At 39.9% G+C, this 26,534-nt stretch overlaps 1 long non-coding RNA gene across 1 annotated transcript in view; it reads left to right on the forward strand.

Moving 5' to 3' along the window:
- LOC137211896 (uncharacterized) overlaps positions 1-26,534 on the forward strand; it is a 214,777-nt gene that overhangs the window by 27,675 nt on the left and 160,568 nt on the right. Inside the window, exons 2-5 of the long non-coding RNA XR_010937271.1 lie at positions 7,737-7,788; positions 8,646-8,783; positions 9,356-9,447; positions 10,018-10,128. This is a non-coding gene — a long non-coding RNA (uncharacterized lncRNA). The remainder of the gene's footprint in view (positions 1-7,736; positions 7,789-8,645; positions 8,784-9,355; positions 9,448-10,017; positions 10,129-26,534) is intronic.

Raw genomic sequence — 26,534 nt, forward strand, 5'->3', positions numbered from 1 at the left:
TGAATGTCATACTTTTTATTTAGCAAGTTGGATTATGGCTTCATTTTACTGTATTTAAAACAGTTCAGGTTTAATGGTGTTCTCAGTTCCCTAATTTTGTTTCCTCTATAATGTCTGAAGTTTCTCAACTGCAGATTTTCTTACCATAGAGGCATTCAGAGCCTGGGGCAGCACTACTATGCTACAGTAGAGATGGATACTCAGTGGGTAAACTGAGAGGATTCTCAGAATAGCAGGGATTTAAGTTGGGTTTTAAGAAAGAAAAGAAACTAGCATTCATTGCATGCTAAGTGCTTAACACCTAAGCATACCAGGAACTTTATACATATCTCAGCCCTCACAATAACACTATGTATTAGGGGGGATTATCCTCATTTTACAGTGGAGAAACTGGGGGTCAGAGATATTAAGTGACTTAATAAGGTGATATTGTCAGCGTTTGAATCAGAGATGTCTAATTCCAGAATCCGTGTTCTTCCTTCTGTACATCTCCCTTCTATTACTTTCACGAATGAATACAATGAGAGGGGTGGGCAGAGATTTGTGGTGGGAGAGGAAGGAAAGGGAGACATGGAAACAGCAATCGACATAGAACAATTTGATTAAATGAATAGAAGTAGAAAAACTCATTCCTTCACAAATCTAAGTGAGCTCTTATATTATGCGCAAGACACTTGTGTAAAAAAGTTAGTTGATTAATGAGCTAGAGAACATCTGGGGGACATTGGCTGTATGGCTAGAGGGCAACCCGTGAGAGGATGGGAGACTGTTTAGGTAACTGTGGCCTGGAAAGGTAGGGGAGAAGGAAAACTTGGAGGGCTTTGGGAGTGCAAAGAACTTAGCTGTGTCCTAGGTTGCTTTTGGAATTGACTTGGTCTTCTCTTGCTTTTCTGATCATAGGCAACCAGGGGTCACATGAGCTTCTCTGGGTTATTGTGGGTGATCTTGAACCCTGTAAATTTAAACTAGGATTGACCCGTACTTTGAAGGTAGATGGGTAGGTGAGTGGGAGTTGATGAAGTTCGGAGTTGACAGAGTTTGTGATTCTCTCTCTCTGTCTCTTTTTTTAAAATCATTTTGGGTCTTATGACCAACTGAATTACTCACTAAGTTCTTGATAGAAAAATAAGTGGTTTTAAAATGGTTTTCAGGAGAGCAGTTGAAGAATGGTAGTAACCTCATTATTTTGCTGTAAGCACTGTGGATGTCCCTTTTAACAGTCTAATGTTAGATGATAGATATTCTTCTTTGCTTCTCCTGAATCTACTGTACTCTTCCTACTTTTATTATAGCAATCATCACAGTTTAGCAAAATTATTACATATTTGTCTTCACCACTAGATTGAGATTGTTAGTGTGTAAAGGCAAGGTGAGTTTAATTGCCTCTGTCCCAGTTCAGTGCTTGGAAGCTAGTAGGTGCTTAATATGAGTTTGTTGAGTTAATTTAAAAAATTACAAACTTCTCAGAGACAGTTTGGTGATAATAGTGAGTAGTGCAGGACTGCCTAAGCTTCCACTATAAGTAAGTCCGCTGTAAATCCTAAGTGGCAAGATGTGCACCTTGTTGTATCAGGCAAACGCGAATTATCACCTGTGGTACCCTGATTGTGCTAGATAGTCCCCAAATGTGGAAAGGTGTTTGAGGCTTATCTTTTAATCAGTACTAGCATGCTGGTATGATAGTATCATTTTTCATTTTTAGTGGAATTTTCCACTTATTGAAAGGACACCTATGAGCCTTGGAATGGGTGTTCTCATCACTGGGCAGCTCACACGGGGAACTGGCACTTGTCTTGAGCTATGTGCATCCACAGCTTTGTAAACCACTGAACTGAATAAATGCACAAAATCCTCTGATGCTGCCTTAGGAACATAATCTTTCTCAAAGTTCAGGTTGTTTTTGTTTCTGTCTCAAAAATCTTATCTAAGGGAGTCAGCTACATGTATCCTTTTATTATAAAATATACTAGAAATTTTGCTTCTAATTTCTGGACAAAAGTCTTTTGGAAACGTACTGCCCCTTACCCCAAGTATGCCTTTCTTTTCAACTGGTAATTGAAAAGAATCCTCCTTTCTTCTGTGGACATATAGGGGTACTGGAGATTTAGGTGTTAGCAGCGTCTCAGCAAAGAGGATAAATATTTGACCCAAAGTCGGAATCATTATTGACGTAAAAATGGTTTTAGTGTCATGCTGACCCAACTATTTTGACTCGTAGACCAAAGTTATTGTGTTGATAGAGTAGAAACCACTTAGGTAATTTCTCATCATAGTGGACCGCTACATAGATCCATTGGAAGTGACACTAAAAAAATTGAGTCTTTTCCATCTCCCCCTTTTGAGAATAGTCAAGAACTTCGATGACTAGGTAGCTTTGGGTGGTGACTTTGTTCTTCTTTGCTTACTTAAACCATGTTACTAAACAATAAATAGCAAGCATTGGCTCTTGTCAAGTACTGTGCCAGGAAGAAAGACACAGACCATCAGAGGCTGCTTGTAAGAAACCACTTGCAATCTAGCTGAGGAGAAAGGGCATTTGAAACAGTACACATATTACAAGCATTGACAAGGCACATAAGGGATGTTTGAAAACAGGAAAGAGCTATGTAAATGTAAGCTTTTAAGGCAAGACATGATGAATTGCCAAGTTGTGCTTTGAAGGATGAGGCGGACGAAGGACAGGGTAGGAAGGATATTCCCATGTGGCCTTTGGTGAGGAGACAGAAAAGCACAGTGTGACTGTGCTTAGAAAAGTGGTCAGTTTTCCTGTTTTACATAAAGCAAAGGTCTTATACAGAGAAATGTCCTCCGAATATTAATCTGTCAGCTCAGGGACTTCACATATGCAGTCACCTCTCCTTTAGAGCCATCCCCTTACCTTTTCCCATGTTTCCATCTGGCTAGACTTTCTCATCTTCGGATTCCATCTTAGACCTCACTTTCTCTCACCAGTATTCTTGAACTGTAAACCAACACTACCTCCCTTTAAATTTCAAACATCTTTTCTCCTCAACTAGACTGTAACTTCCATTGTTAGGCCATGTGTCCCCAGAGCCCTGAATATAAGTCTCTTTGCATTATAATTGACTGTTTACTCGTCTCAGTGCTCACGAAGGCTCTAAGCAGACTGAGGGCGACATCAAGTATATGTTCTTGACTGTTTATGGTCCTAGACTAAGCACAGAGTCTCACACCGGCTAAGGGCCCATAACTTGCTGTCAAGTACATTCAGTGAAGAACAAAGAATTGAACAGACTCAGCACACTGAAGGGGTAAATATTACCAGTATAAAGAGAATGAAAGGTCTTTCTCTCTTCAGAAACTTTGAGAAAATGTTTGTCAAGGGGCTAGGGATTAGGGAAATGTGGGGTGGGAGAACAGGGAAGAGAAGTGATTAGAAGGTAAGAGTGTGAGGGTCAGGAAGGAGAAAGGATATTGTGTTATAACCTGGTTCCTAGTCACTTACCTTCTTAACAGTTTCATTCGGATGATAGCTCATTTTGTATCAGTCACCTCCCAGCCATCAGTTGTCTTGATTTAAATTATATTGAATGTCTAATACTCAAAGCATATTTATATCTTGTTAATTCTTGCAGTTGAATTTCCTTCCCTCTCTTCCTTTCATCCATTGACTCTCATTCACTGGTTAACTCATCTGAAGAATATTTGAGGAGGTACTTTATGCTAAGCTCATAAAAACTTTGGTAACTGGATATATCTTGTGAAACACAGTAATCCAAGTTTACATGCTTAATTTTTTTTCTCTTTGCAATTTAAGCCCAAGCAATTGTTTTCATCCGTTTGGGTTTTCTTAGCAGGATGTAAGGATTTAGATGGAAAATCCTGGCTGCCGTGACTATATTAGTAATATAATCTGAGTCAGGCCCTTCAAAGTTTTCTATACAAGGTTACAGGGTAATTTTTTTTTCATTTTGGTCAAATTCTCCCCTACCCCTATCTTCTTCAGCTGTTACCAGGGAGTAAATGGCTGAGAACTCCAAGTACAAAAGATAGCTTTCACACTGCACTAATCCTTAACAATCTTTAAACAGGAAGAGTAAAGGCAAAGTGAAAAAAGGAACTTTTTCTTACCCTCGTCATTTTCCAGTTCTATATTAGATAGAGACAAGAAAAGATTTTTACTCTGAAATCTCAGCCATTTCAGAGGCTTCCCTTAGAATTCAGTGATATACAGCGAGTGTGTAGGGCTGCCGCCAAACCCCCTGGGTGTCTGAGTTGGTGTTACGTGCAAGGCTGAACAACCATTTCCAATTCAGTGTCTGTAATGGTATCAGTTTGCTCTTTCCTGTGTCCACTGATAAACCTCAATAAATGATACTAAAGGTTATAATAGTGATGGACCTTGTTGTAGAACTCTATTATAATCTGGGACCTAGGAAGCCACTGGCAAAATCCAGTTAGTGACTACTGGGTGGTAGTCAGTGTTTCAAATTACCAGAAAAATCAAGTTGGCATAATTCAAAATAGTGGATTACCTGTTAAGTACAAGCACATTTTAATGGAAAGAAACCTGGAGAGAGATGTTTAAGACGATTAAGACATGCTTAATGTATTTCCCATGGTCCTTCCTGATCTGGCCCTGGAACACTCTTTTTCATTTTGTTCCGGCTAGTTCCACTGTCTTTAGGTCTCAGTTTATGAACAATTTCTGCTGAGAAGTCTTCCCTGACTCTCTTGTGTATAGGTTCACTGCTTGTCATGCTCACGTCTATTATAATACTAAATGCATTCCTTCTCTCTTCCCTCCCTCCCTCCCTCTCTTCCCTTCCCTTCCCCTTCCTCTCTCCCTTCCTTCCTTCCTTCCTTTTCCTCTTTTACCTCCTTCTTTTCTCCTTCCTTATAGAATCATCCATCCTGTTGAGAAGAATCTATTAACCTGCTTCTGGTTAGGACGATACTGGTGAGAGCAGTCATGCCAATTAATTTTTTCCTACTCCTTCTAGAGGAACTCAGGATCCACTGGGATTCTTTGCTATACTTTCTGAAATATGTTAATACATGATTCTCTTGGCCATTTAAGAAATATTGTACAAAAAAGTTTTTTGAGTATGTACAGATTTCATAAATCAATAAAGTATAAATATACTATTGCTCTAAATATAATATGAATGCATATTAATCTAGTTTTCTTCTTTTAACTCCTGCTGGAGAAAACCTTCTAATGGCCAAGTAAATTGGCCTTTTTTAAGGTATTCATCCTATTTGACCACTTCGTGGTAGTCTTTGGTCTCAAGTTGACCTTCCTATCTAGTCTGCTTTCCTGGTTCTCTTATTAATTCTAACAACAGTAGTTTGTTTGTTTCCTTCATTGCCCCTCTTCTTCCATCCACACCTTGAATGCTGTATCAGCTAGGATTGTGTTTGGCTGTACATACTGAAAAACCTTACAACGGTGCTTAAATTGATTCAAATTTATTTGTTATCAAGTGATAATACATGGGAATTTATTTGCTATTCATACATCCTGGGGCAGTTCTTTTCCATCTGCTTTAATTTTTTAAACCTCTCGCAAATATAACATATATAGAGAAAAGTGTATAAAATATAAATATGCCTGTTATCAAATCATACAATGAACACCTGTGTAACATCACCAAAGTCAAGAAATAAAACGTTGTCAGTATCCCCCAGAGACATCCTATGTAACCCATTCCAATTCCTACCCCCTTTCTCCACCCCAAAGATCAACCCTCTCCTAATTTTTGTGGTAGGTGCTTCCTTATATTTCCTTACAGTTCTACAGTGCTAAAACGGTATTATTTCTAAATATACCAACTATAGTTGAGCTTTGCCCATTTCTGGCTCTTTTATATAAAAGCCATACAAAAATGTGTTTTTGTGAGTTTGGTTTCTTTTGTTCAACATTTAGTTGTAAAATTCATTCATGTTGTTATATGTGGTATTCATTGCTAGATGAATTCTATTGCATGAGTATGCCCACACTGATTAATCTAGTCTGCTTTTGATGAATATTTGGGTAGTTTCTTATTGTTGAGTATTATGAGTAGAGCTGATATGAATGTTCTCATCTGTCTTCCAAGGTGCATTTCTTTAGATATGCACAGAGGAGTTGAATTGTTGGGCTTCATTTTTTTTGGAAATAGAAGTTCTCTTCAGTGATGTGACAGAACCGGGTAGAGCTCACTCAGCGCGACCCCCAGAGTCACCTCCCAAATGGATTTGGTCTCAGAGCAGAAGAGTCAAAGTGAGGCTGACCCACATGTGGGTGGGGTTGCAGTTGTCTGGCTCATTTAGTTGTTGAGAAAAGCAGCTGATCAGAAAGTGAGGGAGGGGGGTTAGTTAGATGCTAGTGAAGGAATCCCTCTATCTCTCGGGCATGTTGGGGATTGAAGGAGAGGCTCAGGATCGGCTCTATTTGGAGACCTCTTAGCTGTTTACCCAGGACTACGTAAGCCTCGGTGGTATATTAGAATCAGAAATTTGGGCAGGTGGTCCTGGAGAACTTCTCTCAGAAGGTGACATTTGAAGAGAAACCTTAATCATTTGGGGGAAGAACATTCCAGTGAGAGAAGAGCATTTACAAGGCCCTGAAGTGAGGACACTGTTGGAGATGTTAAGGAAACACAAGATGGCCCGTGAGGCTGGAGCACAGTGGGCAGGAGGGAAGAGGGGCAAGGCTGGAGCAAGATGGGGGAGGTAGACCAGAGGCAGGGCTTGTAGGACTGTGGCCCACACAAGGGAGTTAGTGGACCTCAGTGTGAGGGAAGGAGCATTAAGTTGGGCAGTGAACCAATCTGATTCATCTTTCAAAGAGATTACTCTGGCTGGATTGTAGCGTTGGCAGGAGTGGCAGCTGGGAAACCCGTGGGAGGCTATTTCTCAGGGAGAGATGAAAGTGGCTTGAACTAGAGGGTAGTGGTGAAGGGATGGGTTAGAGCTGGAAAAACTGAAGGCAGAAAAGTTGACTGTGTTTCTGTGGCTTGAACAATCAAGTGGAAGACAGTATCATGAACTGAGACAGGGAGGGCAAGGCTAGGAATCATTTGGGGCAAGGGGAAGGGGAGGCGGTTGTAGCAAAAAAAAGTTCTGCATTGACCGTGTCAAGTTTGAGAGGCCTGTTAGGTATTTCAAGGAAGCATTCAGATACATGAATTCGGAGCTGAGACGAGTGTTCCTTACAAACTGTGAGCAAATCTTTATACCTTTGGGCCCTATCACATGGCCTGGTACATGGTAGGCACTCAATACATGTTCAGTGAATGAATTTATTTAAAAAATATACATGGAACCCTTACCCTGGGCCAGGCACTGTTCTAGGAGCTGAGAATATAGCAGTGAACAAAAATTCCTATCTCCCTAGAACTTAAAATGAATAAATGCATGCATGCATGCACACACGAGTAAATAAATGAATGAATAAATGAATGAAATGTGTATCCAGGTAATAAAGTGTTTCTTATTTGATTTTTTCTCTCTGTCTTAAAAACATCTTTGAAAATATTAATTAAGAATGGAACTCTCCAGCAGGATTAATTATAAGCATCATGTCTAGAGAGACTCACTGATAATAACCTGTTTTGCTTTCTCTTTCTCTTTTTAACTTAGTTTTCTCTACCTTTATGTGCCTGAGACCTGTGTATCGGTCGGTGGTACAGTAATTGTGGTAGATGGGTGCTATTTACAGTTGCTTCGGAGTCGATTTCTAATTTTCCCTTGAAACATGTTATTTACAGGCACCCTGTTTTTGCTTGCAGGTGTGAAATGGCTCTGTGACACATGAAGCAGAAGCAAAACGTCACTTCCGAGGTTTGTGATAAAATTTCTTGTTAGATTCTTCAGGTAGAGCGAGAGGCCTTTCTCATGGCTGTGACACCCTGTGCTGCCGAGGCAGAGAAGCTGAAGGGAAAACTCGGCTGCTTTCGTGGGGAGTGCCTGTGGTCTCACCACTGTGCTAAATAGAGTTCCAAGAAGTTTGGTGTTAGTTAATATTTTGTAAATGGATTTAGCATCTTCTGAGCTTTCAGGGAGTTTGTAACTTAGAACAACCTGCAGTGATTCTTTTTGTCCAGTGAGGTATTCATTAAATAATACAAATAATTAATTCCCATAAAACATCTTTATATATTTGGATTCTTATATATTAAATATCATGTTAGTTCCCAGAACGGATTATTCAGTTTTCTACACTAAGCCCTACTCGACATGATGTTAAAAACTGTTTGTTTGTTTGTTTGTTTTGGACCCTGGTTTTCATTGATAACAAAGGAATATAAGTAGCAGGTGAGGTTTTGCCTGATCAACAAAGTGGATATTTCTTAGAAAGTTCATTTTCAATCAGGATTTCCCTTTTTGATTGCCTTAATCAAGGAAAAGATAGCCTCTCTAAATGAAATACCCCAATCTCACCAGAATTAGAAAAGGCAAATACCTAAAATTAAATTTCCAAAGGCCTGAACTTAAAGAGTGTTGAAACATTTACATATTAAGGGATGTGTTCCTTCTTCTATATTATGTGCTTGCAAGAGAATTGATAGTTGCTGATTTGGGAGAGCTTGAAAAGAACCTTCATGAATGTATGTTTTGTGATTTAATATATGCTCTCTGCTTTTTTTGCTTCCTGTCCAGTGTATTCCCTTTTGAATCTTGGGACTCCCCATACCAAGTCTTCTCCAGATTAAGATTAGGAAGCTGGTTCAGAGGCATCAGAGTCTACAGAGAGAACTCTGCTGGTGCAGCGAGCGTCCTTCCCTTCTTCCAGTGCACTACACAGTGGACAAGAAAAGATGAGCTTTCAAACGTGGGTAGGTTATGAAGCGCATGTAGTCCATGCTAAAGATCTTGATTCACTTCCTGTAGGTGATGGCAAGTAGTCAGAGGATTTTAGTGGAGGAAGAAGAGAATCAGGTTCGTCTTTTAGAATGTGACTGGTGGCGGTGGGGAATATGATGGTGAATGGCATGAATCTGGGAGCAGGAAACCCGTTAGGAAGCCACTGCAGGGGATGGCTATTTTCCACTCCCGCCCCAGCTTTGTGTGGAGTGTTCTCTGGACATAGGCCTAAGCCTAAGCCTCTGGTTCTAGCCACTAGTTTGGAGTGCAGAGAAGTTGCAACAGTTGGCAGAAATAAAGATTATTCATCATCTGCCCTCTTTCCTGCAGCCCTGGTCCCATTTCCCCTCGTGGATAGTACGAAGAAAATCTTCACTGGTGTTGCCTTTCTCTGTATTCTTTCTAGGATTGGTTATCTTCCACCATGACAAAGTTTAGAGCCTTAAAAAAAAAATCAGCAGAATTGGAAAATCTCACTTTGGGTGACGGCCTGGTCCTTCACAACTTGTTCCTCCAAGCAAACTTGATTTGTTTGTTAAAATAGGCATGAAGAAACTCTTCTGTGAAGCTGCCTTTGCAATCTGACGTGTACTAAAAGCTGTGTGTTTCAAGAACTTGGCTGTGATCCTCCAACAGGTGAAACTCCCCAATCCCCGCCCACCCACCCCCCCCACCCCCCGCCCCACCTTGCGCTGGCTCTGGGTGCTATCCGCAGCTTCCTGGGGAGGGCTTTGAGGGGCGGGGTCGGTACGTGAGGTGTTGAGTCTTCCCTGGGGTCAGCTGGCTCTTTCTTTCGGTTGAAAAAGAAATGAAATTCTTGGTGTATGCATTTCTTAAGCATATGCATTTCTTAAGCATGTCTCTATCACTGGGGATTTGTCTTCCTATTTTAGGACTGAGTCTCATTTCAGTGTAAGTGTGAGGCAGGAGAAAATATTTCAAGCCAGATTTCCTCCCTAATTGTTGCTTCAAGTAAAAGGAAAATTGGGCTGGGTGTCTAGAGAGCTAAGTTTTAAATGTACTCCATTACTAATTTAAATAAAAATGAAATAACATTTTGTAGTACATAATTTTTTCTGCTAATTCTTGCAGCTGACTTCATTTATTTGATTTCTCCTTTGATTTTAATATAGAGATGTATCTCAGAAAATCTTCCCATCAGCCTATCCATATCCGTCTACTTTTCTTTCCACACGATGTCTCTAGCTTGAATGTCCTCAAGCTTTCGTTGACTAATTAAAAGAAAATGGCTTGAGATCTCATCTCATCCACTGAAAAGAACTCCAGAACTGTTCCACATCTCTGAGAGGATGGAAGGTGGGTATATTAGTGAGTCTACCTTACAGCCAATAGTCTACATAAACGATGTAATGGAGAATGCTCCCGAATTTGGATGCAGATTGCCTTGGATTGAATCCCAATTCTGCTGCTTCCTCTGTGACGTTGGTCAAGTTACTTAACTTCTCTGTTCCTCAGTTTCCTCACCTTAAAAATAAAATAGTTATTGTCTCCACCTCATGGGTTTGGTTTGAGGGTTAAATGAGTCAATAACTTATAGGGTTGTTAGGAAGACTGAGTAAATTAATATATATAAAATACTTAGCACGGTGCCTGACCCCTAGTGAGCATTATACAGCTGTTTATTATTATTTCATGGCTCATTTTTCCTTTGCTCACTGGCTGCTACCCACATGCTATTGCTGCCATGCCCTTTTGCACACAGTTTTGCCTCATGCCAGGCACCAGCCTTCTTCCTTCATTCTTCTGAAGGCATTGCACGAATAAGGCTGCCGTGAGTAATAATAACACTTAATAATAATAGCTAACACTTACTGCGTGTTCACCTATGCCAGCACTCTTATTAGAACTTAACATCTACTAGCTCATTTAATTCTCATACCAACTCTGTGAGATAAATGGGATCATTTTCCTCAATTTACAGATGAGGAAATTGAGGCACTGATCAGTTAAATAACTTGTCCAAGGTTACACAGTTGGTAAAGAGTGAAGCTAGATTTTCGGACATCATTTACTTACCATTCTCCTGGCCCTTGTATATATAGGGAAGTATCTGGTTTTTTTCTTCTTCTTCTTGTGAATGATATCCTTAGAGTGTACTCCTTTGACAGGTCAAATTCCTCATCAGCAATAAATGGGGGGGTGGGTTGCAGGAGGAGAGGGAGGGAGTCTCAGTATGTAATGGTGAGCCTAAGGAAATATCTGGAGTATACTGAGAACCAAGTGTGTGCTGCCGTTGTATGAAGCCCTCGACGTCATTTTCTTAGGGAATTCTCATGGCCACACTCACTTTCTATTATGGTCATTTACATAGTTTTAGGAAGGCAGGGACTTGCCTTCAGGTTACACATTGCTCATGAGTTGTTAAGACAAATTTGAACCCAGGTCTATCTGGCCCCAGAACATCACAGGGCATCTTTTCACCGTACCATCCTACCTTCCTCAGAGTTGACCAGAGCGTTTATGCCTTCAGGCATTTGATGCTGTGTGACTTTTCTTTTGGCAGTCCTCTTCCCCTCTTTTTTAAACCTCGCTGATATAGCTTTTCTTTTCAACAGCTCAATCATATGAACAAATATTTGAGTGTCTATATTGTTAACATTAAGTAGGAGTAGTTAAATGGATTAAGGATGCTTTTTGAAATATTTAACCTTATCACCCCAAAGAGCTGTAAATGTAATGCCAGTAAGTATCATTAAGCTTTGTTCATCTCAATAACAGCTGGTGTTACAGTATTATGAAATGTTAAAGCACAGTGTCTGCCCTTGAGATGGTCACCTTGGGTGGGAGGAGTGTGTGTGTGTGTGTTGCGTGCAAGTACCATTTCTCATGAAGTTCTCCCATCAGGACCCTCTCTAGGTCTACTCAAAGCAGCCACCCTGTCGAACTGCTTTGCCTGCTGTCCCAGATTATTCTGGGAATGTGTTTTAAGGATTTGTGTCAGACAATCAAGACAGTCCAATAGGCTTGAATTTTTTTGTTTTTGCCTGGCTGAACAGCTTAATTGCAAGGCAGTCATTGGATGCATGTTCATATCACTGGTGGTGGGATGTTACTGGAGAACTCTGGACTGGCTACCGTTAAGCCATGTACACTCACCTGTTGCGTTTCTAGAACTTGTTGGTTGACAAAGTGGTCAGCTTCCAGAAAATGATGGATTATAGTCAGGACTTTCATGTTAATGTGCTCTAAAGGTGACTTTCTTTAAGCTTTTTGATTAATATACTGAAAAACAGTGTCCAGATAAAGCACTGTGTAACAAATTACTGCAAAATTTGTGGCTTAAAAAATATCCATTTATTATCTTGGTGCTGCAGTTCAGAAGTCTGAGCAGGCTTGACTGGGTTCTGAGCTCAGTGTCTCACAAGGCTGAAATCAAGGTATCATGAGAGATTGTACATGAGAAATATTTTCGATTCTCTGAGCTGCAGATTATATGACCAATTTAAGGACTATCTCATATGACTTGATACTTACACCAGACAATTAACTATAGAGATTTGAGAGGGTGAACATTTTAGTATTCCATTTAATTTGGTACAACCGGGCTTCAGTATTTTTTTAAATTGCAGTATAGTTGATTTACAATGCTGTGACAATCTCTGCTGTACAGCAAAGTGACTCAGTTATACACATACAGACATTCTTTTTTTATATTCTTTTCCATTATGGTTTATCACAGGATGTTGAATGTAGTTCCCTGTGCTATACATTAGGACCTTGTTGTTTATCCATTCTAAATGTAATAGTTTGCATCTACCAGCTCCAAACTCCCAGTCCGTCCTCCCCACCTGCCCCCTGGCAACCACAAGTCTGTTCTCTATGTCTATGAGTCTGTTTCTGTTTTGTAGGTAGGTTCATTTTTGCCATATTTTAGATTCCACATATAAGTGATATCATATGTTATTTGTCTTTCTCTTTCTGACTTACTTCACTTAGTATGATAATCTCTAGCTGCATCCATGTTGCTGCAAATGGCATTATTTTGTTCTTTTTTATGGCTGAGTAGTATTCCATTGTATATATGTACCACATCTTCTTTATCCATTAATCTGTTGATGGACATTTAGGTTGTTTTTATGTTTTGGTTATTGTGAATAGTGCTGCTATGAACATAGGGGTACATGTATCTTTTAGAATGATAGTTTTGTCCGGGTATACTGGGCTTCAGTATTTATTCAAGCAACATAACTTTTTCTCTTAATCAACCATTGACCATCTTTTTCCCTGACTAAAACACTGTATCGGCAATCAGCATATCCAGGTTGGGCTTTTAGTTGTGCCACTTGAACAAATCATTTTTCTGTCTCTATTTCTTCCTCCTAAGATGATATTAATGCTACTGTTTACTCCTTAAGTATATTTCATCTTGCAAAACCTGTGCTCAGCAGATGCCCAGCAGGTGGTATACAGCTTCTTGATCCCACTTTCTTCTGAAGCCAGTGTTCATCTCAGATGTTCATACGGGGAGAAGTAACCTCTTTGTGAGATGGCTGTGCATGCTTCATCCCTCTGTCCCATTAGTCCCTTGGTTACCTGGTACAAGAACATGTAACATTTGTATTGTACTTTACAGTTCACAAGGAGGACATGACCCGTTCAGTATCTGCAATGGACTGAATGTTTATGTCTGTCCCAAATTTATGTGTTGAAATCCTAATCCCCAAGGCGATGGTATCAGGTGGAGGGGGCCTTTGGGAGGTGATTAGATCATGAGAGAGAACCCTCATGAATGGGATTAGTGCCATTATAAACGAGACCTCAGAGAGATCCCTAACCCCTTCCAGTGTTTGAGGTTACAGTGAGAAGGCAGCCGTCAATGAGAAAACAGGTTCTCACCAGACACAAATCTGCCGGAGACACGGTCTTGGACTTCCCAGTCTCCAGAATTGTGAGGAATAAATTTCTGTTGTTTATAAGCTACCCTGTCTGTGGTATCCTGTTACAGAAGCCCAGATGAAATGAGTGTCTTATTTGATTCTTTCCATAATTCTGTGAGGTAGATATTATGACTTCTGTTTTACAGGTGGCGTGAGTAAGGTTCAGGAAATTAAATGACTTATTCAACTTCACATAAGAAACAGAGCCAGGACTGGCACTTAAGTTTCTGACTTCAAATCCAGTGCTATTTCCACCCCACCTCAGCTAGGCAATGAGAGCTGCATGTAAAAAACTTTCAGATATGAGGAATGACTTCAATATTTGGTCATTCTTTATTTCTTGTGCTGTTTCAACTCTAATTTTTGGCCCTTTGGATTTTTTTCCTCAAATGTATTTTCCCAGAATCCAAATCAGCATATTGGCGTCATCCTGCATGACTATTAGTATCGTCCTGGGGCACAGCCATGCGTGGTATGGAAGAAAGTAACTGAGAACAAAGGATTATTTATAATGTTGCCTCAAGGTCAAAAGGAGTTGTACCGTTTCCATATTGGCCTCAAATGTTTATAATTTACATGTTTTAATTCAAGTCTGAAAAGGGTGGGTATTTTATTGTAGGAGATTCTCAGGTATATGGAGATCTCTAAGATTTATGTCTTTGAGACTCTGAGAATCCCCTTCACAGAACAATTAACATAAGAACTTATATACAAAATTTTCTGTACAAATCAAGAAATTTATTCATCCTTAGCATTGTTTCTTAATCCCATTCCTAATGCAATTATTCATGTATCCATTAATTCTAGAGATAGTCAATTGAGTAGCAATGTGTAATAGTGGATAGGAGGTAGGATTCTGAGGTCAGGCTGTCTGCGTTGAAACCCAAATGCTGCCATTTATTTGCTGGGTGACCTTGGCTATTAACTTAATCTCTCTGTGCCTCATCTATAAAATGGGCATGTAATAGAACCTACCACTTAGGGTTGCTGTGAAGATTGATGAATTATTAAAGGTAAAACACTTGGAACCATGACTGCCTGTGCAGGTAGGACTTCTCAAAGAGCCCTCAAAGATGTCCTGCCCTAATCCCCAGAGCCTGTGACCATGATGAAGCATCACTGCCACAATCGTGTTATCCAGGCACCATTGACCTTAGACAGGAGGATGATCTGGTGGACCTAATCTAATCACACAGGCCCCTTCAAAAGCAGAGAGCTTTCTCCAGCTGATGGCAGAAGAGGAAGTCGGGGAGATTCCAAGTGTGAGGAGAACTTAATGTGCCATTGGCAACATTGACAATGGAGCAGCCCAACTGAGAAGGAATGTGGGCATCCTTAAGGAGTTAATAGAGACCCTGGGCTGACAGCCAGCAAGAAAATGGGGACCTCAGTCCTGCAGCTGCAGGGACTAAGTTCAGCCAACAACAGGAATGAGCTTAGAAGTGGGTTCTTCCCAGAACCTCCCAATAAGAGCTCAGCTGACTGATATCTTGACCTCAGCCTTATGAGATGCTATGCAGAGAACCCAGTCAAGCACGCCTGGACTTCTGAACTACAGAACTGTGAGATAATGGATGGGTGCTTTTAGCCACTAGGCTTGTGGTAAATGGTTATGCAACAATAGAAAACTAATAGAGCTACATAGAAGTACTTAATAAATATTAGCTCTCATTATTACATTTATTATTAGACACCTTCAGTGAAGGATGGGAAAACAATGTTGAACAAGAGATGGTGCAGGTCCTCAAGGAGTTTATAGTCAAGAAGATAAACCATTTCATTTTTTTCTGACACCCAGGCTCTTTGAAGATCAATCGCTATTGCATCTTATACATATTTCTTCTTACTTTCCTTGCTTTGGTTCACTTTTATCATAAATATTCATTTTTTTAGTTTTTTTCATTTTTAGCCAGTAGCTAGACTATGTTTAGCCACCAGCAGCAACTGTTTGCCATGAGGGAATTGGGACCAGGATTTATTGTTGTCTCCTGTGCATAACCATTAGGGGGTCTGGGAAGCTCCTAGGCTTGTGCTCAAATATTGTAAGTCATACCACGGGGACAGCTGTTTCTAACAAAGGATCTATATAATCCTTTATCTCTAGAATCTACCACCTGGTGTTCTAAACAGCCCTGAGCACAGAACAATTCCCAGTTTAATCAAACTGGAATACAAAAGGAGCAGTGGGGGCCACACTGTGAGATCCCCTTGAAGTTGTTCCAAGGGAAAGGGACCTTTTGTTACAGAGACACCTCATTTTAGAGTTCAGTGACCTGTGACACTTCCCCAGCTGGCAGCTCAGTAGGGACCTTCTGATACCTTCCTGCACTCAAAAGCCACTTTTGGTGGGCAGAACAATGAAAGGATCATTAAGGGCTACTTGGTGGGAGGGCGGTGGGGGAAGAATGAGAACAATAATGGAACAGTGGTATTAACGAATATGCCTGCAGTGATTTTATGATTTTTATTCAAATGTGAGCTGTCTTCAGTTTCTGAGTCTTTGCTTTATGATAAGTTTGGTGGGTGTTTGTGTATATTTACTACAGGTAACGAGGATAGTATCATTGGACTTTTTTTTAACATTCATTTTAAAGGACTTTGAATTGGAGCTAGGGTGGAAAGGGCGAACCCATTTGCTGCGTGGACTAATTTTGAAGCACCCAGTCCCCTTCCTGAACTGGAATCTTGTTCCTTCCTACTGAGGTTTTTCAGAAAAAAGACATGAACAATTCCCAAAGCCATTTCGATATCAAAATACATTTTATAGAAACCTCGAGTTGTAAAGCTGGGAAGCAACTGAGTCATTTGGTCTCACCCAGCCAATGCAGGCGGGAGTCCCCATGACCACATCCCCAGGGGAGATCATGCAAGTGTTTGAACAGCAAGGCAGTCTGAAGACCAGGAGCTTGGGGGCAGGCAGAGCTGTTTCATTCTATTACTTCGTGGCTCTGTGATCCTGAGCCAGATATTTGGCTTCCCAAATATTTGGCTTCCCAAATTATTCTTATCAATAAGGGGGATAATCATATTTAACCTTCAGCCTAATTGTGGTGATAAAAATAAACAATGTAAAGCAACTCCTAGTAATTTCCGTCTAACAATAGTTTTAAAATTTCCATGGTTTAAGTTATTACAGGAAATGACTTTGGCAAACCTAGGTCTAGTCTGGAGAGGCTGGAGGTTAGGGAAGAGGGAGGAGGTGTTAGGTGAAGTCCCTGAACTCCAGACCCTTATGTCCAACTACCTTTTTGATATTTCCTGACAGGGCTCTAATAGGCTTTTCAGACTTAATATATTCAAAACCAAGATCCTATTCTGTTTTTCCTCACACTTCCTCCTTGTCTTTACATCTCAATAAATGGCAACTCCATCTCTCCTTCTAGCAGTAGTGATCAAAAACTTTGATGACATCCTTGATTCCCTCTCTTTCTCTTGCCTGTTCAATCTGTCAGGAAATTCTATTGACTCTACCTTCAAAATATGTCTAGAATCCAACTACTTTACATGACCTCCACTGTTTCTGAATTTGGTCCAAGTCATCAGCATTTTTCAACGCAGGAGTCAGAGTGATTCTGCAAAAATGTGTCAGACTAAATCACTCTTTGGCTCAGAACTCTCCGACGGGCTCCCCTGTCGTTAACTAAAAGTCAAAGACATTATAATGGCCTACAGCACCTGTGTGTGTCTGTCAACTGTCACTAGTCCATGAGGAGATTAGGAGGTTGTGCCAGAGTGTAAACCAACTATGTCCCTGTTTAATTGGTTTTGGGATTCTCTTTTGAGAGAGTCTTTTAAGACCCCTGTCTTGTTCTGTTCTTAGTTATGCTGGTCTACTTATTGTTAGACCCTAACTCATAACTCAATGTGTAAGGCTGAAGGAAGCTCTGATGTCCCTGGCAGGCAGAGAGCATGCAGTGCTGGAGGGGTGAGCTCCTACACTCCCTTATCTCTAGTTGTTTCTCTTTGATTCCTCCTTTTCTATAAAGAAGAATCCTGCACTCAAATCCCAATTGTCTAGAAAAATTTCTCTGAAATATGTTTACTAATCTTGTTACCATGTGTCAGGCACTGTGGTAATAGCTGGGTACACCCTCATGAACAAGATGGCCTTGACCTCATGGAGCTTAAGGTCTACCGCAGCACAGCCCAATAGAGATATAATGTGTGCACATGTTGTGACTTACAATTTTCTAATAGCTACATTAAAAAAGATAAAAAGCAGGTAAAATAAATTTTAAAAATATATTTCACTTAGCTCAATGTATCTAAAATACCATCATGCCAACATAACCAACATAAAAATTATTCATGTGATAGTTTACATTTTTTTTATTGTACTAAGTCTTCAAAACTTGCTATGTATTTTATGCTTACAGCACATCTCAATTTAGACTCACCACATGTTAAATGCTCAGCAGCCTCACATGGCTGGTGGCTACTGGACTGGGCAATGCGGGTTTACTGACACCAGATACATAATCACACAAGTAAATATTTGGATTACAGTGGTAATACGCACTTGGGAAGAGCTTGGGAATGCTAAAGGTGAGACTTGAGGGATGAGTTGGAGTTAGCCAGGTGTGAAGGAAGATAAGAGTACTCCAGGCAAAGGCAATGGTCTGTGTGACAACTTTGAGTTGAGTGAACAGGAGACCAGCATTCTGAAATTTGTGAGTGAGGGGGGAAATGATGGCACGAAGAACAGAAAGAGAGAAATCATCCAGAAGAAATCTATTTTTAGAGAAAAGATAAATGTGATTTTAAGATGTTGACTTTTGGGTGAAAAAAATAGAGATGTGGGGTAGGAAAATGGGAGAAAGGAAAGACCAGAGGTTTAGCCTTTAGAGTTGGTGGAGCTGGCAAGTTACCTCTTTTGTCAAAGTCCTAATGTCTGGACTTCTTTTCTGGGTCCGCTTGTAGGTGGGCTGGAGACCACAGCCGGGAGGGAGTGGGGTAAGTTGGTGAAATAGATCAGGAGGGGGAAGAGAGAGAGAATGAACATGAAGTGTATCCTAGAGAGGGCCAAAGGTCATGAAGGGAGATTAACTCAGTGATGAAGTCTTAGGGCCAATGGGAAAAGGAATGAAAGTTTAAATCAAAGGGATGAAAGCCTGGGAGAGGTGGAATGGAATGGGGGAGCAGAAATAAGAAGAGGGGGGTTAAGTCAGCTGGTAAAAAGTGATTGGTGGACAGTCGCTCTCTTCAGGTGGCGGCCAGCAGCTTAAATGGGTGGTGGGTGAGCCAGGTTTAAAAGAGAGGTCAAAGGTCCGGTACACACTTTAAACAACTATCATGTTACCAATACTTCTGCACACTGCCAGTTGCAGAGGAAGTGACCCAGAGTCTGAAGACAGGCCCTGGAAAATGGGCTGACCCTTCTAAGGGCCATAGCAAGCTTCTATGCCTGGAGAGAAAGCTTACTTGTTTGGGCGCTGTGGAAACCTGCCCCAACTGTTACCTCCCATGCTCTTATAATCTGGCAAGCAAGGTGTCTGGTGCTCTCAGCAAATCTGAAAGAGATGGCAGTGATGAAAACTGGAGCTTATCTCTCAGATGGTGAAGCCTGTCTTCCACCCATCACCAGGAGAGGAGGCAGGGCATTCCTACATCACTAGGCCTTGGGTCAAAACCCACACATTTTAAAGCTCGAACTCCATCATGATTCGCTCAAAGCTTGCTGCATCTGTGCTGAGATCACCCGAAGAAGTCTGATTCCTAGGCTCCCGGAGTTTGTGTTTTCCACCCTGTCACCTGGAATGCTGAAACAGTAAAGAGTTCTCTTGGCTGCGTGAGAGAATGCAGCATTTGGTAAGATGGGCAATGAGCCTGTTTGAAGACCCAATCGTGAGCTGGGCACCGACTGCAAATGCTGCAATTAAAAACAAAACAGAATAAAACCATCCTACAGACCAGATGCCTTTTAGCAGGAAAAAACTGTGCTCTGTTAAAATAATGTGATGATGCTCGTCTTTGGAGGTGATCCTGGCTTTCAAGGACAGACGTTTTCTCAATGATGTTTGTGGAAATGTTACTGTCTACTCTCTAGGTCTTAGCTCTGACAGTATTCTCTCCTCATGATTCCTGAAAGTTAAGGATGATAGGTGCATGAATATGAAGGGTAGCAATGTATGGGATAGAGATCATTTCCAAGACTGGGAGAGCCATTTTTAATCTAGGCTTGTCAAAATAACTGCGTCTACATTTACTGATCATGCTGATTAAATAATGATTAAGGGCTGTGTTAAATCATTCTGGAACCATACAGACCTAAACAATTTTGAGTAAATTAAAAGAACATATGCCTAGGTCTTTGATTATAAGCCATTCTCTTGGATGACAGTGCATTCAGGTCTTTTGTGGAGGAGAAGAGGGAAAGAAAGGATAGATGGCTGAGGAGGTGAGGGGCTGAATGGGACCAGATGGCTCAGGGCTTGGAGGTCATGACAGGGAGTTTAGGTTTTATTCTAAGAGTAATAAGAAGCTAGGGGAGTGTTTCACACAAGGAATATTCACAAGATCTGATTTGTGTTTTTAGAAGCTTACACTGGCTTCCTTGGGGTGCAGCCATATTGGATCTAGGGGGAGAGTGAAGTTCCCATTCTAATTCTGCTCATGTAGCTGCTGAAAGGCCTGATTCCCAAGGGATGTGGCAACAAAGAGAAACAACTCAGAGGCAGGAAAAGAGCAGGCCATGCAGAGGGGAGATGCACAGCTCATCTTTGTCGGCTGATTTTAGTGCAAATTTCCTTTATTACCGAGGGACATTTCAGGGTACGTACAGATTACATGCCAACCTTCTTATCCTCCTTTGTTTGGAGTCAGTTAACAATTAAGAAGCCCCTCGTTTTGCCCCTCTGCCTTGGCTAAAGGAAGCCAGGGCATACTCTGGTAACCCCTCTGCATAAGTCTGTGTAACTGAATTCTTCTGTTTCATCCTGACTCTCGCCCTCCAGAGCTGGACTGGACTTATTCAGCTGATGTCTTTCTCTCTCTTTGCTTCTGAGGTTTCTGGAGAAGCAAAGTCCGTTTCAGTCTGGGGGCAGACTTATCTCTATAGTTGCTGTCTGGGGTGGCTTTTCTTGAAGCTGCATGAATCCCCAGGCAGTGAGCAATCTCTGGATTTTGTCCTTGGCCCTTGCCAGGCACCCTCCCCACTTTTTTTTTTCCACAGGCCCCTGGCTCCCTGGCCTGCTCTGCTCAGCTGAGACTTCTGTCTCTATCCACACAATCTCTTCTCTAGTGAAGCCTTGGCTCCTGGATCCAGTCTGCTTTCCTCAGACACAGGTTAGCATGCCCCTTCCCGTCATTTTTCACATCTTGAGCCCTGGCTCCTGATAAATGTGGAACAAACCTGTTTTCATGTCATATCCCAGGCCTCTATGCAATAAATTTTACAACATTAATATTTTGAAAATTCAACTCAGTTATTTTAAAGGTCGTTTCCGTGGAGTCTTATTAACCAGATTTCTTTTAAAGTTTTTTTGTTATATTTTTATTTCAAGAAATTTACCCTCCATATACAATTTTCTAAGCATCTAAACCCCTCAAATTGTTTAATCTCTCTCTCTAAATATCTACTGTTTTTCTTAATGAATACTGTGATATATATATGTACATATATCTAAGATCAAATGGCTTTTATAAAAAGCACTCAGAATATTCTTAAGTGTACATTTTGAACTTTAAATTGAAATGTGTCAGATCTTTTTACTTTAGTAATTACAGTTAAAAGTAATTTTACCTCTAATATTTAAAGAAGTAGACCCTAATAATTACATCCCTTTGTACATCAGTAAAAACTGATATTCCCATTACAGAACAAAGGTTCATTGGAATTGCCTCTTTGCCCAGCATTCTGGCCGGTTGCAAGTACATGATCAAGGTAGTGAGGTGAGGTCTGTTCCTTAAGTTTTCCACGAACGCAGACTTAATGGGCTGGTAGGGGAAGAAACAGCATTTGCCTTGGAAATTGTTTGGGTCAAGCTTTGGGGAACTATAAGGCCTTCTCAGAACTTAGTGAGGGTAATTCAATGATCATTCTTGGATCTTTTGTTTTTCCAGTTATAAATTCTCTTGTGGCTTAATTATATATGAAAATGTAAACAGAAGGGTCATTAAGCAGCCTATAATGAGGTCAAAGTGCCTGTGGATTCTCCACCTGCCTTTTGTTGGATTACATATTAATATTTCCTGGTAATGGACAATAAACTAGGTGTTCGTAACCGTTTAGGACTCAAACAGAAAAGTGTTTGCATAAAATCCGATATTCATTGGCTTCCAAGTGGGCTCATATGAACATCTCCCTCCTGTCTTCCCTGACTTAGAAAAGTAGGTGCCTTTACAGTGGTCCAACCCAGAGTCTTTGTGGAATTCTACGTCTGCATTCTTTGCTTCAACTTGACCTATGGCTTTTTACAATTTATGCATCAATGGAGCTTATTATGGGAGTCTTTTCTTTTTAAAAAATTGAGAACAAAGGGAATACAGTTTAGAGATATAATCCTTTTTTCTCTCTATTAATATTCCTCCCATCTGTCACTGTTTCCATCAAGATGATTTTTTCAAATTATAGGAGCATTCCATGTTCACTGTGAAAAATTAGAAAATACAGACTAGCGAAAGGAAAAAAGAGTTACCTCAAATTCTACCATGCAGAGGTGACCAGTTTGGTTTATAACAATGTCCTCATTAGGGGTGCATTGGGGTGCACACCTGTTTCCATGAACTGTTCATGGGGGTGCTGTCTACTGTGGATCTATGTATGAAAGTTACTATTACTAGAACCAGGAGAGACAAACTGTTCTTGAGACTAAGTATAACAGGATAATGAGAAAGTGGTAATACTACAGTGTCATGTGCAACCAGGGCCAAAGAAAGGTGGCATTGATTGCATGTTTGCCATCCTGTGGAACCACTTGCCTGTGTGAGGACAGAAGAGGTCCCTGTCAGGGCAGTAAATGGTTTATAGCTCAGACAGACTCGGACTGATTGCAGCATGATACACTGAATAACGTGGGACTACTCTGGCATTGCTTTTCTTCTTTAAAAAGTCTTTGAATTCTTTTAAGCAACTGACTTCATTTATATAAAAAAATATCAATTGAAACAACTCTGAGCTCTACTACTACTTATTAAATTAGCAAAAAATTAGTAACAATGGCAAAATCCAGTGCTAGTGGAAGAATACGGTTGTATGTTGCTAGTGACATTTCAAGTGCTCCAGGGATTCTGGAGTACATTTTGTTCAATTATCATAAGAGCAATAAAACTGATTTTGTACCCTTTCACTCAGTTATCACCCGTGTTATGAGATAGAGGTCAAGGAAATAATAATAAAAAAAGGAAGCCATTTATATAAAAAATGTTATAGCTTAAATTATGGGTAATCAGGAAAATCATTGTCAAGAGACTCTCCTATTTGTATCATTTTCAGAAATGTGTTTCATCCACTTAGGGGAGCTCTTCTAAGTATTGTAGTCTTTGAGTGGTGACTGAGCCCAGGGCTGTAGGAGAGAAACGTCTCGATTAAGTGGAAGGACACAATTGGTGACTTTCTGCACAGAAAAACCTGCTTGTGGATTCCATTTACTCCTGCCAAATTTTCCCAATATATACACTAATGTTGATTGCTAACGTAACAGAATGCAGAATTAACAGGGATCTTAGAGGACATCTTATTTAACTCATTAACTGAGACAAGTACCTCCTCTAAGTACGTGGGCAGATGTCTGCTCATTGTTTCAACTCACTACGTCTTGGGACAATTTGTTGGAAGCTCTGTTATTTAGGAAGTTCTTCCTTATGTTGAAACAAAATCAACCTACTTGCAACTTCTACCTGTTAATTCCACTTCAGTCTTCTAAAGACATGTAGAATAAATCCGATTTCCTTTTAAGTCTTTTTTTTTTTTTCTCCCCATGCTGAAAATAGTTGTTTTAGACTTTGCTCAGATGTTCAACATATGGTTATTTTTCTCTGGAAAGATACCAATTTGTTGATGTTCTCGTTAAAGCACTGCAGAAGGAAATGACTGCAATACCCTGTGTGTAGTCTAAACATTGCAGAGAAGGCCTAGTAGGATTGTTCATTCTCGACACCACACTTTTATGAATATTAAGACCTCATTAACTTTTACTCATGCATTTACCCATATTCTGTGTGTATACAGCTAAAAGCTACTAATATCTTCATTTATGTGGTTGTTTGGGTTCTCCTCTATTCTATAGAATTGCTTACTTGAATCTAAGTGCAGTTCTTCATCAAAATATATATATATATATTTTTTTTAAAGAAGATGTTGGAGGTAGGAGTTTATTAATTAATTAATTTATTTTTGCTGTGTTGGGTCTTCATTTCTGTGCCAGGGCTTTCTCTAGTTGCGGCGAGCGGGGGCCACTCTTCATTGCAGTGTGTGGGCCTCTCACTATCGCGGCCTCTCTTGTTGCGGAGCACAGGCTCCAGATCCGCAGGCTCAGTAGTGTGGCTCACGGGCCTAGTTGCTCCACGGCATGTGGGATCTTCCCAGACCAGGGCTCGAACCTGTGTCCCCTGCATTGGCAGGCAGACTCTCAACCACTGCGCCAACAGGGAAGCCCAAAATATATAAATATTTTGATGAGGAGTAATTTAGAGACAGTAACAAGCACTAATCTGCATTTTTGCCTATATAAATGCCCATCTAACCACCACCCAGAACAACATATAGAAATTCTCCAGCACCTCAGAAGGGTCTCTCATGGCCCCTCACAGTCAACAGCTCCCCACATGTAACCATTATTCTGACCTCTGTAACTGTAGATTAATTTTGCCTGTTTGAACTTCATATAAATGGAATTGTGGGATTCCAGTTCTCACACTGGTGTCTGTGAGATTTATTCATATTGTTGAGTAAAGCTGAAGTTTACTCTTTTTTTATTGCTATGTTGCATTCTGTAGTATGAATTATACCACAATTTATGTATCTATTCAACAGTTTGTCTTTTTTGAATAAAGCAACCATGACAATTCTAGTACATGTCTTTTGGAAGATACAAGTACTCACATCTGTTGGTTATATATTCAGGTGTAGAATTGATGAGTCATGGGGTATATATATGTTCTGCTTAGTATATGCTAAGTTTTGTTTGGTATACACTGACAAACAATTTCCAAAATGGTTGTACTGGTTTATATTCTCACTAGTAATGTATACAGTTTCAGTTCTTCATATCTTTTCCAGCACTCATTATTGCAAGTTCTTTTAATTTTAGCCATTTTAATGGCTGTTATCTAATTGTTGGATGGTGTTATCTAATTGTTGTTTTATTTTGCATTTCCCTGACGACTGGTTATCTGTATAATTTTCGTGTAAAATTAATTGCATGATTCAGCTCTCTTGAATTCATTTTGGATTGCTATTTCATTATCCCAGAAATTCGCTATTCCACCTAGCTTCTTGTTATCCACTCATTTTAGTTATGTCATTTATCCTCCAAGTCCCCATAATACAGCAATGTGTACAGAATATGGCATCGAACCCCTCTAAGTTGATATCAATGTTTTGACTGGTATCCTTGGGTAGGCCCTTCAACCAATTATGAAATCAGCCTAACTGTATGATTATCAGCCAACATTTCACCATGTTCTCAATAAAATTATCTAGAAATATTGAAATTCAGATCCTCTTATGCCTATAGAATTCTTCTTATCTATCAGTCTAGTTGGTATTCCTATGGAAAAATGAAGTAAGTTTAAGTTGGTATTCTTTGTGAATCCAGAATGGCTCCTATTAATCATTTAGTCCCTCTCTGTGAGCTTACAAATTATCCTGTTGATTTCCTAATGATATATCTTCCACTTCATAAATGTAAGACAGCATTTTCAACTTCTTACTTAAAACAAAAGTATGGTTCATGATGGTCTCCTTGTTTCATTCAATTGCCATGTTTAAGTTGATTTTCTTTTTTATAAATTGAATCCTGCCTTAATGATTTTAAGATAGCTCATTAGTTGACAAGTACATAATCAGTATGTTTTTCTTGGAGGATGGGAATTAAGAAGTATTTCACAAAGTAAGTAATCATTCATTAATTTAGCTCTAAACTTGAATTTCTAATCATCTGATTTTCCTAATCCCGTATATACTAAAGTACTGCTTTACTTTTACAAATGGGCAGAATGATAGAAAAGATGGATAGTGGGAAAGATTTTTTTAGAAAAGAAGATAATTCAAAACTTAAAACCACTTTAGATCATTTAATGAAATTATCTTGGTCTATTAACTGGATCTCAGTGAGATTAAAGAGATCGTCAACTTTTAAAGTGAGAATCTGGTCTAGCCTTGAGAAATATAGAAGCAATAACAGAAATAACCAATTTATATTATAGGGCTACATTTGCTTGTTATATTTCTTTGTGATTTAAGCAAGGAAAGTAAAGATTTAATGGAAAATATTCAATTAGCTAGAGCAGATGCCTTAATTGGTTAGAGAGTTTTTGGCCACTACAACCCCCAATTAGCTTTGTCTTTTATGCTTCTCACTATATTGTAATAAAATGAATCAAAGAGAAAATAGAGTTCAGTGTTTAAAATTTACCCATGAGGAAAGTAAGACCCAATGAAACTAAATGATTTGCTTAAATTTTACCACTCAAGTAGTGGTTGAAGAAGCAGATGGACAATGTTTCTGCTCTCACGAAGATCACATTTTAGTTGGAAGGGGACCTGGAAGAAGCAAAACACAAACACTAGAACAGAGTGGATGGTGGCAAGTTTTAGACAGAGAGACTGGGATACATCACATTGTGTGGCCAGATCTTTCTCAATTTAGTTCTCTTTCTGCTTTA

The sequence above is a fragment of the Pseudorca crassidens genome, chromosome 2 (genome assembly GCF_039906515.1).
Source record: "Pseudorca crassidens isolate mPseCra1 chromosome 2, mPseCra1.hap1, whole genome shotgun sequence".
Lineage (NCBI taxonomy): Eukaryota > Metazoa > Chordata > Mammalia > Artiodactyla > Delphinidae > Pseudorca > Pseudorca crassidens.